The following is a 12,991-nucleotide window of genomic DNA, read 5'->3' on the forward strand; positions in this document are numbered from 1 at the left end:
GATACGAAGCTACTTTGCACTGAGAGATTTAAAAGAGATGTAGATCACTAGTGTAAATAAATGTAAGTTCTGTTTATGCTTATGTTCCTGTATTGACGATGACATCCCAAAGTTTTAAAATGAATAAAAAAAATACATTTCTTCGGAAATGCTTTGATAACGCATTTATCATGTTTTTCTGGGAACAAATTCCGCAACATTTTTATTAAAAGAAGAACTCTGATTTTCAAACAAGCATAAACAAAATCGGTCTTTTCTGGCCGTGAAAATGGGGATGTCACAGTTGGAATGCTAAGCAATGATTGTGAGGAATGTGTCTAATAAAATTTAGGTAATACACCTGAATAGACACAAGCACTAGCTTATTTAGGGAAAATGCCTAATATGCTTTTATGTGCTAAATGATTTATGATATACATTATATGATCGGATCTATGGTTTGTTGCCGACCGGATCTAGAAACTTTATGTGTTCACGTTTCTAAACGTTTAAATACGGTATTAGAACTGGCATATAACTTTTCGGAGTAATAGGGAGATTTATACGTCAAACGTCAATAAAATCTTGCCTATCTTAATTCTCGTCATTACACATCAAACGTTTAAATGGGTGTATAGATCAAAATGGCAAGAACCCGCAGTGGAGCCGGGAACGCGAATGGGAACATGAATCAACCACCAGTGGTTGAGCAAATACCCGTGGTGGTAGCCGCTCCTGAACCAATCACAATGGCCAGAGTGCAAGCGATGATCCAGGCAATGTTGGATCGTCAAATGGAGGAAACAATGCGATTACTTCAACAGAATTGGGATGAGCCCACGATGCCTGTTGAACAGCCCGAGCTGAGTGACGGGCAGTCTGAGGAGGGAAACTACAGCAGGACCGTTGGTCAAGATGATACATCGGTAATTAGGAGGAACAACCAGGACGACGGAGTCGAGAGGAATGGATGCAAGTACAAGGACTTTCTAACTTGCAAGCCATCAACTTTCACCAGGAAGGAAGATCCGATCGGAGTTATGGATTGGATCTCGGAGATGGAGTTGGCTTTCATGACGTGTGGTTGTAGAGGCAAACTACAGACCACATTCGCAGTACGCCAGTTCCGGGGAGGCGCTGTTCGTTGGTGGAACACCCTGGGGAAGACCTTAAGCCCCAATGAGCCCCTGCAGCTGACATGGGCAAAGTTTTTGGTGCATTTCAAGTGCAAGTATTGCTCAGCCCAAAACCTGCTCGAGCTGGAGAACCAATTCCTAACTTTAAAGAAAGGAAGCATGTCCATCGATGAATACACCAACAACTTCACGGACAAAATGGAGTTTGCTTTGCGCCTTGTCCCAGACGAGCTGACAAAAGTCGACAAGTACGCGAAGGGACTTCCCTGGGAATATGCGGTGCCGGTACGTCAGGCACCCACTCTAGAGGCAGCTATCTGGGCTGCCAAGTCTGTGGAAGATATGGTCAAGGAAAGAGCCGCCAGCAAGGTTGAAGTTGGCGATAAGAGAAAGTTTGAAGGATCCACAAGGTCCGACGAGAAGAGAAAATTCTCAAAGTCTGGAGAAGGAACACAATGGTGTGACAAGTGCAGAAGGAAGCACATTGGCAGATGCTCTAAAGAGATGACCTGCTTCAAATGCGGGAAGACTGGTCATTACGCCAGTGAATGCACAACCAAGAAAGAAGTCTGCTTTAAGTGTGGTGAAGAAGTACACTTCAAGCAAGACTGCCCAAGGAGAGAAGAAGCTGCAAAACCAAATGTGCCGCCAAAACCAAAGGCGAGAGCATTCCAGATGATTCTTGACGATGATACAAGGAATCAAGAGTGAGGACTTAATATCCGAAGATTGATTAATACAGTAGCCATATGGATAGTATCATATGATGTAGCCTAGTAGAGGCCTAGTCTAGGGTGAACTTGAACACCCATGTAATCGTTTCAAGAAATAATATAAAACCTTCGTTTTGTTATGTGATGTGGTAAACTGTTATGTGATTTTCTGGTATAATGACTTGGATAAACTGCGAGACAATACTTGGGACGAGTATGAGTAGGTGTGAATGGTAGTAGAGGCCTATACTACCGGAAGCACAGGACTCACACTTGGATCAGGGAAAGTCACAAGGTTACCAAGAAACTAGTAATTGATTTCGTTTTGTTCATGTATGTCATTACCATTGTTTCGGTAATGATTAAGAAAACGATTGTTATTTCGACCCTAGTGGTCATGTCGAATTGAGTTCGACTAAGACGCGTATGTTACGTGGTTCAGAAAACTAAGTTTGATGTAGCGTCCAACTTAAACCAGAAGGTTGAAATCAAAGCGATCAATAGAAGTATCGTGCTCGTTGTTAAGGAAATTGGTAGCTAGAAATGCTACGTGTTAAAATGTGATTATATCACATTAGAACATGAAGGAAGGTATAGTCTGTTCTGGAATTTGACTCTAAGAGACTTGAGTCTAAGCATTGCAACATACGATGAGAGGTCATTATAACATGACCCATCGGTCTATTGTGGAAATCAAATAGTTTGTTAAGAAGAAGAACGAGTCTCCATCAAGGATCGAGATTGTGACTCGAATGTCATAGTTTGGAGTCTAACGAGCAGGTGCAAGTTCGAGCACCGCCTGCAGTCAAGGAATCCAAGAGTTAGATACTCGTTCGAAGCAACATAGAAGTTACGGTTATTACCTAGGATGAATAGATAACGTATGGAGTCATTATACAATCCTGTTCCGTTGATGATTCCGGGACGTAATCATCCTAAAGGGGAGATAATTGTAACGCCCGTAGATCCGAGCTAGTCAATTTAGAGGCAATAAGTGTCGAAAACGACTTTTCGGCAAAAGATTATTTAGAATAAATAATCTTAACCAAGTTGTAGAATATGTCTCAACGTTTCCGTACATATAAAGAACGCCGAAATCCGAGTTATAACGAAGAAGTTATGGCCCATCGAAGTTTCGCGGCAAAACCGGCACGACATCAGGAAGCGTAAATAGTAAATTTACGATGGAGCGACTTTTAGCCTTATCAATCTAAACGAAAGTTGTAGTATATGTTAAACCGAGAACATACAAAAAAAAGAACGCCCAAATCTGACTTCGTATGAGGAAGTTATGAATTTTCTAAGATTTGGCTTAGCAGTGTACAGCCCGAAACTCGAATTTTAGTTCGAGCGGTTTTTGGCTTACGCGACCTAAACGAGAGTTGAAGATCTCATTAATAGGAACTCAATGGTAAAAAGACAGACGAAAACGGAGTCTGTATGAAGGAGTTACGAATTCTTCGCGGTCATTTAACAGTCTAAACGCCCCCTACTGTTAAATTTAAGATCGGTCGAGAATTAGCCGACGGAGTCTAAACGAAAGTTGTAGATCTTGATTTTAACTATGCGTTGAAAAAAAGAACGTCGAAAACGGAGCTCGTATGCGAAAGTTGTGAATTTTTGAAAATCGGTTGATTTCCACCCTGTGTGCGATGCCACGTGTCAGCACCAGGCTGTGCCTGGCTGTATACAGCTGACTCACTACGTGAGAATCAAGAAAATCACGACGTGAGTGACCCTCCAGACTCCTGTAAATAGAGATGCCCCCTCCATTCATTCTCACACCTCCCTTCACTTCCCTCTCTCTCTAGAACTTCTCTCTAGCCCCGAAACCCCCCGAAAAGCCTAGGGAACCTCCCTAGCACGAGGCGGAAGCCCCGGAGCGCCCAACGGCTCCGAGAAGAAGAGCCTTTCGGCTCGGGAACGCTGCTCCAGCGAAGCCCGGTTTTGAGAAAAACCCGTTGTAAGTGAGCTGCGCCCAACCTATCTTTAGTATAACTCATGTTTTAATATAGTAATGTTATTAGGACCTTATAATAAATATTTGGGCTATTATTATGAGTTATATAAGTGTCGTTATAGTATCTTTTAACCACTCGCGGTACGGGGGTTCCGGTTTGGAGGGCCGCTTGGGTTGCTGGATTTCAGAAGTGCTTTAATGCCAAAATGATCCTGCCCACCGGTGTTCCATGTCTGGCCTCGTCTGTATATAGTGGGTGAAAAGTATTGTGTCACGCTTATATAATAATAATAATAGCTAGACTATTAATTAGTCGCGGTTAACGTTAGACTAAACCCTAGTGGTTTTGATACTAGGTTTTGTCGAGGAAATTGTTTTGAGAGTAACGAAGCACTGTCCGAGTGCCAAGTCACCACCTAATCAGGTGAGTGCATAGTCCCTTTCATGAACATGATTTTAATACAAGTATGTATTGAAGTATTAATTATATGTTTATGTGCGAGTTAATTGATGTTGCCTGAAATACGTGTTAAAGAACATACCTGATTATATATGATAATTTAGGATAAAGAGTAAACCTAAATTAATTATGAGGAACATTGGGTAGTATTTTCTTATGAGTACAAGTGAGTTATACTTAGAGAGTAGAACTTTAGTATATGTCATTGATCCAGGAGCACGGATTAGACATAGTCATTGTCCCTAGTCTGAGAGTATGGATTGGACATAGTCAACTGTCATTAATCCGAGAGTATGGATTAAGACATAGTCAGTTGTCCTTAGTCCGGGAGTATGGATTAAGACATAGTCAGTTGTCCTCAGTCCGGGAGTATGGGCAGGACACATAATCCGTCATTAATCCGGGAGTATGGATTTAGACATAGACCAATTGTCCCTAACCCGAGAGTATGGAATGGGCACAATTATTGATCCGAGAGCATGGATTAGAGCCGAGAGTATGGATTAAGTAAGAGGTAAAATTTAAGGTCCGAGAGTATGGATAGTCTCGTTGTGAGGATTAACGGGGTGGGGTAAGAGTTGATTATATATATATATATATATATATATATATAAGTGTGCATATATATATATATATATATATATATATAAGTGTGCATATATATATATATATATATATATATATATATATATATATATATGGGGAAATTGTATATTTTGTGTTCTAAATTATATATGATATAACATTGTGGGATTGAAATCCCTATGTACTCACCAGGTTCCCAACCTGACCCACTCCAGCTTATTTGTATCACAGGTGTCGATACGAAGCTACTTTGCACTGTGAGATTTAAAAGAGATGTAGATCACTAGTGTAAATAAATGTAAGTTCTGTTTATGCTTATGTTCCTGTATTGATGATGACATCCCAAGGTTTTAAAATGAATAAAAAAAATACATTTCTTCGGAAATGCTTTGATAACGCATTTATCATGTTTTTCTGGGAACAAATTCCGCAACATTTTTATGAAAAGAAGAACTCTGATTTTCAAACAAGCATAAACAAAATCGGTCTTTTCTGGCCGTGAAAATGGGGATGTCACATTTGGCGTGCCTGTCTCGATCGGATCCCTTCGACACTTGCGCTTTCTTGCAGGGGAATTCCTATTTCTTCTCTGAATTGTTATTTTTGTTCTACTGGTCTAGATGAGTTGAATCACTTTATGGTGGGTTGCCATTTCGCTAATGAAGTTCTGAGCTGGATTTTCCAATGGTGTAACATTCCAACTCAAAATTTTTGGAAGGTTAGCGAGCTGGTGGCTTTCACAGCGAATTGGGGGTGATGTCCAAAGAAACATCATCTTTTTCTGGTCATCATATATGATTTCTTATGGTGCGTCTGGAAAGCTAGGAATAACTTTTGTCTGGAAAGCTAGGAATAACTTCGGTTTTTAGTTGGGTAAAATATAAAGGTGATTTTGGTGTTTGTAATTGGGCATACTTGATTTGCTCCCCATTTAACATTATGTAATTGTTTTTTCTTCTTGCGTTGCCTTGTGCCTGATTGGCAATGACTTTAATATATTTCCACCGTTTCAAAAAAAAAAAAAAAAAAAAAGATTTCCTATAATTACTAATAATCATTTGATTAATTTTATGATTATCTCTATAAAATTATTTTTGATTCAAAAACAATATTCTAGCGGTGCAACATGTAAAGGCGGCTGATTTGTCATCTTCTACATATATTCCACATTCCACAATCTTTTCTTTCATATTTTTAACTTTTAATTCTAAAAATAAATCTACTTTAAACTGCAACTTTATATAGAAAATTTTACCAGTTCACAACGTCACATTAGTCAAATACGTTATAATTACTAGTTCTATATTGGGCAAATCAGTAGTGTTTATTGAAAATTCCTTATTTACATTTAAAATTAGCATTTCAGTATGCATGTGTTTAAAAATAGTTATTTAAGTACGAATGTTCTTTTTTTTTAAAAAAAATAAAATAAAATTTCTTATGACATTACAAATGTAATAATTGAAATTATGAATGTTCGTAAAATTCAAGTTATTAACCATATAATGAAAATTTAAAAGATGAACTTCATCCTCCACATTCATAGTAATTTATTGAATAATATTTGAAGTGAGATTGCTCTGAAAGATTTCATTTAGTCAAATTAATATTAATTGTTAGGGAGAATATTGTCAAATTATTTGTTCAACACACATTCCATAGAAAAGATGTTTATTTCGTAAAATACGTATTATTATTATTACTAAGTTGTTCTATAGTAGTAGATGAAAATATTTAGAAAAATTGATGAATCTATCTACTTTTTGATTCCTGAAACTGAGAAAACATATACTGTCTTTTACAAATGCACATCCACAAGTACCTGTTGTGGACATTCGTACTTCTTAGCATATTTAATCTTTTATCGACAAAATTGGGTCCCTGTGGTTTGCCAATTTCTTTGGATAAGGTCAAAAAAAAGTTTATTAGCAAAAAATATCCTTATTTGGTGGTTTAGCTGTGGTTTTGGTCCCTATTTCGTTAACTTTAACATTTGACTGTTAACTTTTTTAAAATGACAATTTTACCCTCAGGGACTATTTTTGCGGTTATCTCTTTTTACCAAATTACATGGACCATTTCTGCAATTCTTCTTTCTAAATTTATTAAATTATTATATATTCATTCTTCTTTCTTTTTAATTTTATCGAACTATTATACATTAATTCTATTTTTAATTTTATTTTTATTGAATTAGTTTTTTTATCTGATTATTATATATTAGTTAATTTTATTTTTAATGTATATTATATTAATTTATTTTAACTATTTTTTAAAAATTTTTTAATGGATTATTTTATTTTAAAAAAATTATTAGGTTTTTTTATTGGATTATTACATTTAATTTATTATATGCTATATATAATAAATAATACTTTAGTGGATCATTAATTTTTTTAAATGTATAATATTAATTCTTTTTAATTTATTGGTTCTACCACAAAGTCTTCGGAATACGCAAAAGCACCGCATCCCATTGTCGAAACTCGTCGGGACCACCGCTAATCACCTTCATCGGAGGTCCGACGGAAACACTACCAACCTGTTTCACCCGACGCCGCTATACAATAGCCACTTGCGACAACCTCTTCACAATCCGTCAGAATCCTTTATATTTGCCACTAAGCTGATCGTTTTCCACTAGAACCATTACTATTTGAACCACCAAGAAGTCCAACCCAAACACCCCTGTCAGTTCCTCAATTTGTTGTCTTTTACCAGCTTACGCCACAACTATCTGGTCGTTCCTCCATTCGTTGCCTTCCACAACCCATGCACAACCTTATAACATTGAAGCTTCAAGCCTGCACTACCTGAAAAGATCTAGCGGTGGATATGGTGGTTTGAAAACCCTATATCTAACATTGTCGCCATTGATGGGAGCGTGGGTAGTTAATTGGTGTAGTTTTGGTTGAGAATGACAGATTGTAGGCAACGATGGACGATTTCCGACAACATGATGTGGCGGCGCAAGGTGGTAGAAAGCAACGAATGGAGGAACTGACCAGGGGTGTTTGGATCGGACCTCCTGGTGGTTAACACAATATTGGTTGTAACATAAAACGTCTGACTTAACACATTATTGGTTGCCACTAAGTCGGTCGTTTTCTGTTACAATTAATACTGTGTTAAGGAGGTCCGATCCAAACACCCCTGGTCAGTTCCTCCATTCGTTGCTTTCTACTACCTTGCGCCGCCACATCATCTTGTCGAAAATCGTCGATCGTTGCCTACAATCCGCCATTCTCAACCAAAACTACACCAATTGACTACCCACACTGCCGTCAATGGCGACAATGTTAGATATTGGGTTTTTCAAACCACCAGATCCACCGCTAAGTCTTTTCAAGTAGTGCAGGCTTGAAGCTTTGATGTTATAAGGTTGTGCATGGGTTGTAGAAGGCAACGAATGGAGGAACTGACCAGGTAGTATGATTTTGTGGCGTAAGCTAGTAAAATGCAACAAATGGAGGAACTGACATGGGTGTTTGGGCTGGACTTCTTGGTGGTTCAAATAGTGATGGTTCTAGTGGAAAACGATTGGCTTAGTGGCAAATATAAAGGATTATGACGGATTGTGAAGAGGTTGTCGCACGTGGCTACTGGATAACGGCGTTGGGTGAAACAGTTTGGTAGTGTTTCCGTCGGACCTCCGATGAAGGTGATTAGCAGTGGTCCTGACGATTTTCGACAATGGGATGCGGTGCTTTTGCGTATTCCGAAGACTTTGTGGTAGAACCAATAAATTAAAAAGAATTAATAATATACATTGAAAAAAAATTAATGATCCACTAAAATGTTATTTATTATATATAGAATATAATAAATTAAATGTAATAATCCAATAAAAAAATCTAATAACTTTAAAAAAAAAATAATCCAATAAAATTTTTTTAAAAAATAGTTAAAAGAAATTAATAATATAATAATATAATATTTATTAATATATAAGTATTATATATTAAAAATAGAATTAACTGATATATAATAATCAGATAAAAAAATTAATCCAATAAAAATAAAATTAAAAAAAGAATTAATGTATAATAGTTCAATAAAATTAAAAAGAAAGAAGAATTAATATATAATAATTCAATAAATTTAAAAAGAAGAATTGCAAAAATGGTCCTTGTAATTTGGTAAAAAGAGATAATTGTAAAAATGATCCCTGAGGGTAAAATTGTCATTTTAAAAAAGTTAACAACCAAATGTTAAAGTTAAGGAAATAGGGACCAAAACCACAACTAAACCATCAAATAAGGACCTTTTTTGCTAATAAACTTTTGTTTAGACTTTATCCAAAAAAATTAGCAAACCACAGAGACCATTTTTGCAATTTTGTCTCTTTTATCTTTGCAATTTTGTCTCTTTTATCTTACTACAGAGACCATTTTTGCAATTTTGTCTCTGATTTTTAAAAAACATGGCTTTCAGCCGCATTTTTTTATTTAAGACTTTTCAACAAAAATATATTCCACGCTAATCATCTAAAATAACCATGCAAGATTGAGAGATTTGTTTATAGTTTTTTGCTTATAAATACTCACATATATGATTTAGCTCATGAAATCCTGCAAAATAATAATTAAAGATAAATAGATGTTAATTTTGTATAGATAACCAGTATTAAAGAGAGAATCAGATCCAAAGTTGATCAAATCAAACATGAGAAAAAGAACAATTATAGTCATTTAAAACACTCTGCTCTTTATTTCGAAATGACCTAAAACGAATCAAAGACATTGTTGTAGCCACCAGCTCATCCTTTTGAAAAGCGTGTTAATTTTACAAAAGCAAAATAATTAAACACTAAACAGTACATTAATTTATAAATATCTATCAGACGATATATACACTTAGTTGAATATTTTATCATATTTTATGAATGTATCTTTAATAATTAATTAAACAATACTTCAAATCTTGAATAAACAATTTAAACGCAATTTTTTATTTTTTTTTTATCATCAACAACCATGTCCTTCTAAATAAGCCAAACACTTTCATTTAAGAATTAATGCATAAATCATGACCTTTAAACAAAACATATGGCCACTAATAATTACACTACTGAACTCCCCTGATGACTAACCGCAGGCAACATTTTCACCGGAATTCCAATCGCCACCCGGTCAAACCTCACCTCTGGCAACCGTTGCACAACAGAATCTACTCTCCTCCGTGCCTGAAAAAGCGAACTATCCAACTTCACAACCACATTAACAACACCATGACCCCTCGAACCGTCCTTTTTTCTTAACCTGTAACTCAATTGCCTCGCAGTTCCCGCCGGAGAAAACCCATCGGCAATATCCGACGCCGGAATCCCACACCATCCCAAAAACCTAGGACCCAGTAAGAGACGGTTTGTGTATAATTGTAGGTATATACATGAGTACTTATGAGAGAAAAAACTAGAATCAATAACATTAGAAAGATCAAACTTATCGCCCCAAGTGGGATTCACCCCTCCTTCATGGTCCACCGTCGTTGTGTACACATGACTCTGGTTTACGCCGCGTGAGGAGGAGGGATGGGTGGTGGTGAGGGTGATGAAAGGCCGTAGGTGATGAGAGAAAAGAGATGATAAGCTCGATGTTTTCTTGAGACCTTGAGCTGAGATCACTGTCATCTCCATTGACGAAATTGTTGGTCGGAGATGGAAAATATATGGGAGGTGACGGTGATCGGCGTGGTGGTTCTAGGGAGTTGCTGGGAGAGTAAGGAAGCAGTTTCCTCAGTGGATGACGATTTGAAATGTAAACGCATGGACAATTTCAATGAGGGGGGTGCAACTGCAAGTTTTTGGAAACTTCCTCCTTGAAAAACTATTGATAAATGGAATGGATAAATTAAGTAAACAAATAAGTACTCAAGTATTTTAAATGTTTGTCAAAGTTACCATCTTAACGTTTAATAAACACTTCATTTATTATGTATAATTATTAAATACTCTTATAAAAGTAAGTTAATAGTTTAGGTCCCTGTGCTATATATCTTTGTATAGGCTTAGTCCTAATTTTGGTTGGTAATATATGATTGGTAAACCTATCATCCTAAATATCATCAATCTTTAGGTAGAACTAACCATTCTACCATATTTTTTAATTTTCTATTTCTTTTGTCATTTTCTAAATTTCAAGGACCATTATAGTAAATTTATTGAATTTAAAGAAGTCCAAATGAGCAACTGAGTTGATCTTCATCCTAACCCATATGTTTGACTATGTCAGAAACTCCAAGAAAGACCATCAAGACTGTCGGCAAATCTGTTTGCTCTGTCGACACATCATCTCCCTTACCACCAATAGCTTCAGTGCCACCGCCACCTCTGACTCCCTCATTGCAGTTGAACCTCCTGTTTCTCTCTGTCCCCATCAACAATCTTCGTCGCCACATGGAACTTGCCCCCATCACCAATCTCCGTCGATCTCAGTCTTCTTTTGGGTTGAAATCGATTTTTAGGGTTTTGGTTCATTTCAGGTTATGTTCTAACTTTATCCAATTTTGAGTTGCAAGTGATGGTATACAATGGGAAAAAGGATTATAAGTTCAACTCTCCGAGTCTTAGATCCTGAAATCGCGATCTAACTCGTCGAGTCTCCTCCTGACTCGTCGAGTTTCCACGCTACTCATAGTCGCGATCTACCGGTTTAACTCGCCGAGTCCCTTCACCGACTCGTCGGGTTTTGCCTTAATCTAAAACGGGACATACCGAATCAACTCGTCGAGTCCCTCTATGGATTCGCCGAGTTCCCCTGTTTGATTGAGCCATCTCAATGGATTAAACTCCTACCCTTCATATCCAAGCTCCAAACTTCATCTACCCACTGGGATTACACTTTTATGGGTAAAGTTTCCAACTTTACCCGCTCTTAGTCCTTATTAACGGGTTTAACTCAAACCCTAACTTCTCTAGAACATAGATCTTGGTCCACAAGCCATACCACCCTAAACCAAGACACACTATACTAGATCTAGGTTCTGAACATCAGTTGGACACGTAAAGTTCCTAGCTTTCCTTCCATGCACGGCCTCTTAGGGCTAAAAAGGCCATATTAATGCTTATAACCTTGCATGGGGCTTCTATGGTCATAAAGTTTTCACATTTATGCCATGGAACCCTTTCTAGATCCCAAATCTGAAATATAAGTCACTTGGGACGTCCAAATCCCAAAGACCAAGGTTCTTGAACCAAAACCCTCATAAAATGGAAGTAAATAGATCTAAGAAAAGAATGATCAAGTTAGAGACTTGATTACCAGAAAATGTAGCAAATGGAGTGTAGCTTATGGATCTACTCCTTCCCTCTTGAGCCTTCTATCTTCTTCTTCTTCCACAAGCTTCAAAAGTGCACAAAGATCACTCAAAATGTCTCACACACTCAAGGAAAGCTCTAGGGTTTCGTGGATTAGGGTTTGGGACAAGGAGGCTGTAAATGACGTCAAGGGGTGGGGATTAAGATACTTAAATAGGGTGCAAAACCCCGAAATTAGGGTTTCATTCTGCCAGGCCTACTCGCCGAGTCCAGAGCTCTTGAATCGTCGAGTAGGTGGCTGAATCCCGCGTCTAAGACTAACTTCTACTCGACGAGTCTGGGGCTTCCAACTCGTTGAGTAGCCTTTCAAACAAGAATAATTTGTAAATAAAGTTGTACCAGAGTCTGGGCGTTACACATACATAATGTTGGACCCTATAGACTTTCGAATACCTGATCCTACCCTAATCCCTTCATCAAACAAGAACAAGAAATAAGGCCAAACCAAACATTCTCAGGTTATAAGATCTCAATTATGTATGGCCGTGATGCATACATTAAGCAACTACAGTAATGATGTCAATTTCATATATGGAAAAATCCTAGGCTATCAGACATCATATAATCAGACAATTCTATCATACAATTCCTGAAGATCCCTAGCCTAGTACTAGCATGATGTTCTAACATATCACATAAATCAAATAATCCGTAAGGTATTTTGGGGTCTATCCGCGAGCTCCGACTGATCGTACACTTGCATCCTCCTTTATTATTTTGAAAACATTTTAAGAAAATCGTTTTAAAATCTTGTACTCAGTTTGAGACTGGAGACACGCGAGTGTTTCCTCCAATTCACTCAAACCAATGCTCTGATACCAACTTGTAACATCCCTAAAA

This window comes from Lactuca virosa, chromosome 3 (assembly GCF_052849685.1).
Source record: "Lactuca virosa cultivar CGN04683 chromosome 3, Lactuca_virosa_CGN04683_v6, whole genome shotgun sequence".
NCBI classification, from domain to species: Eukaryota; Viridiplantae; Streptophyta; class Magnoliopsida; order Asterales; family Asteraceae; genus Lactuca; species Lactuca virosa.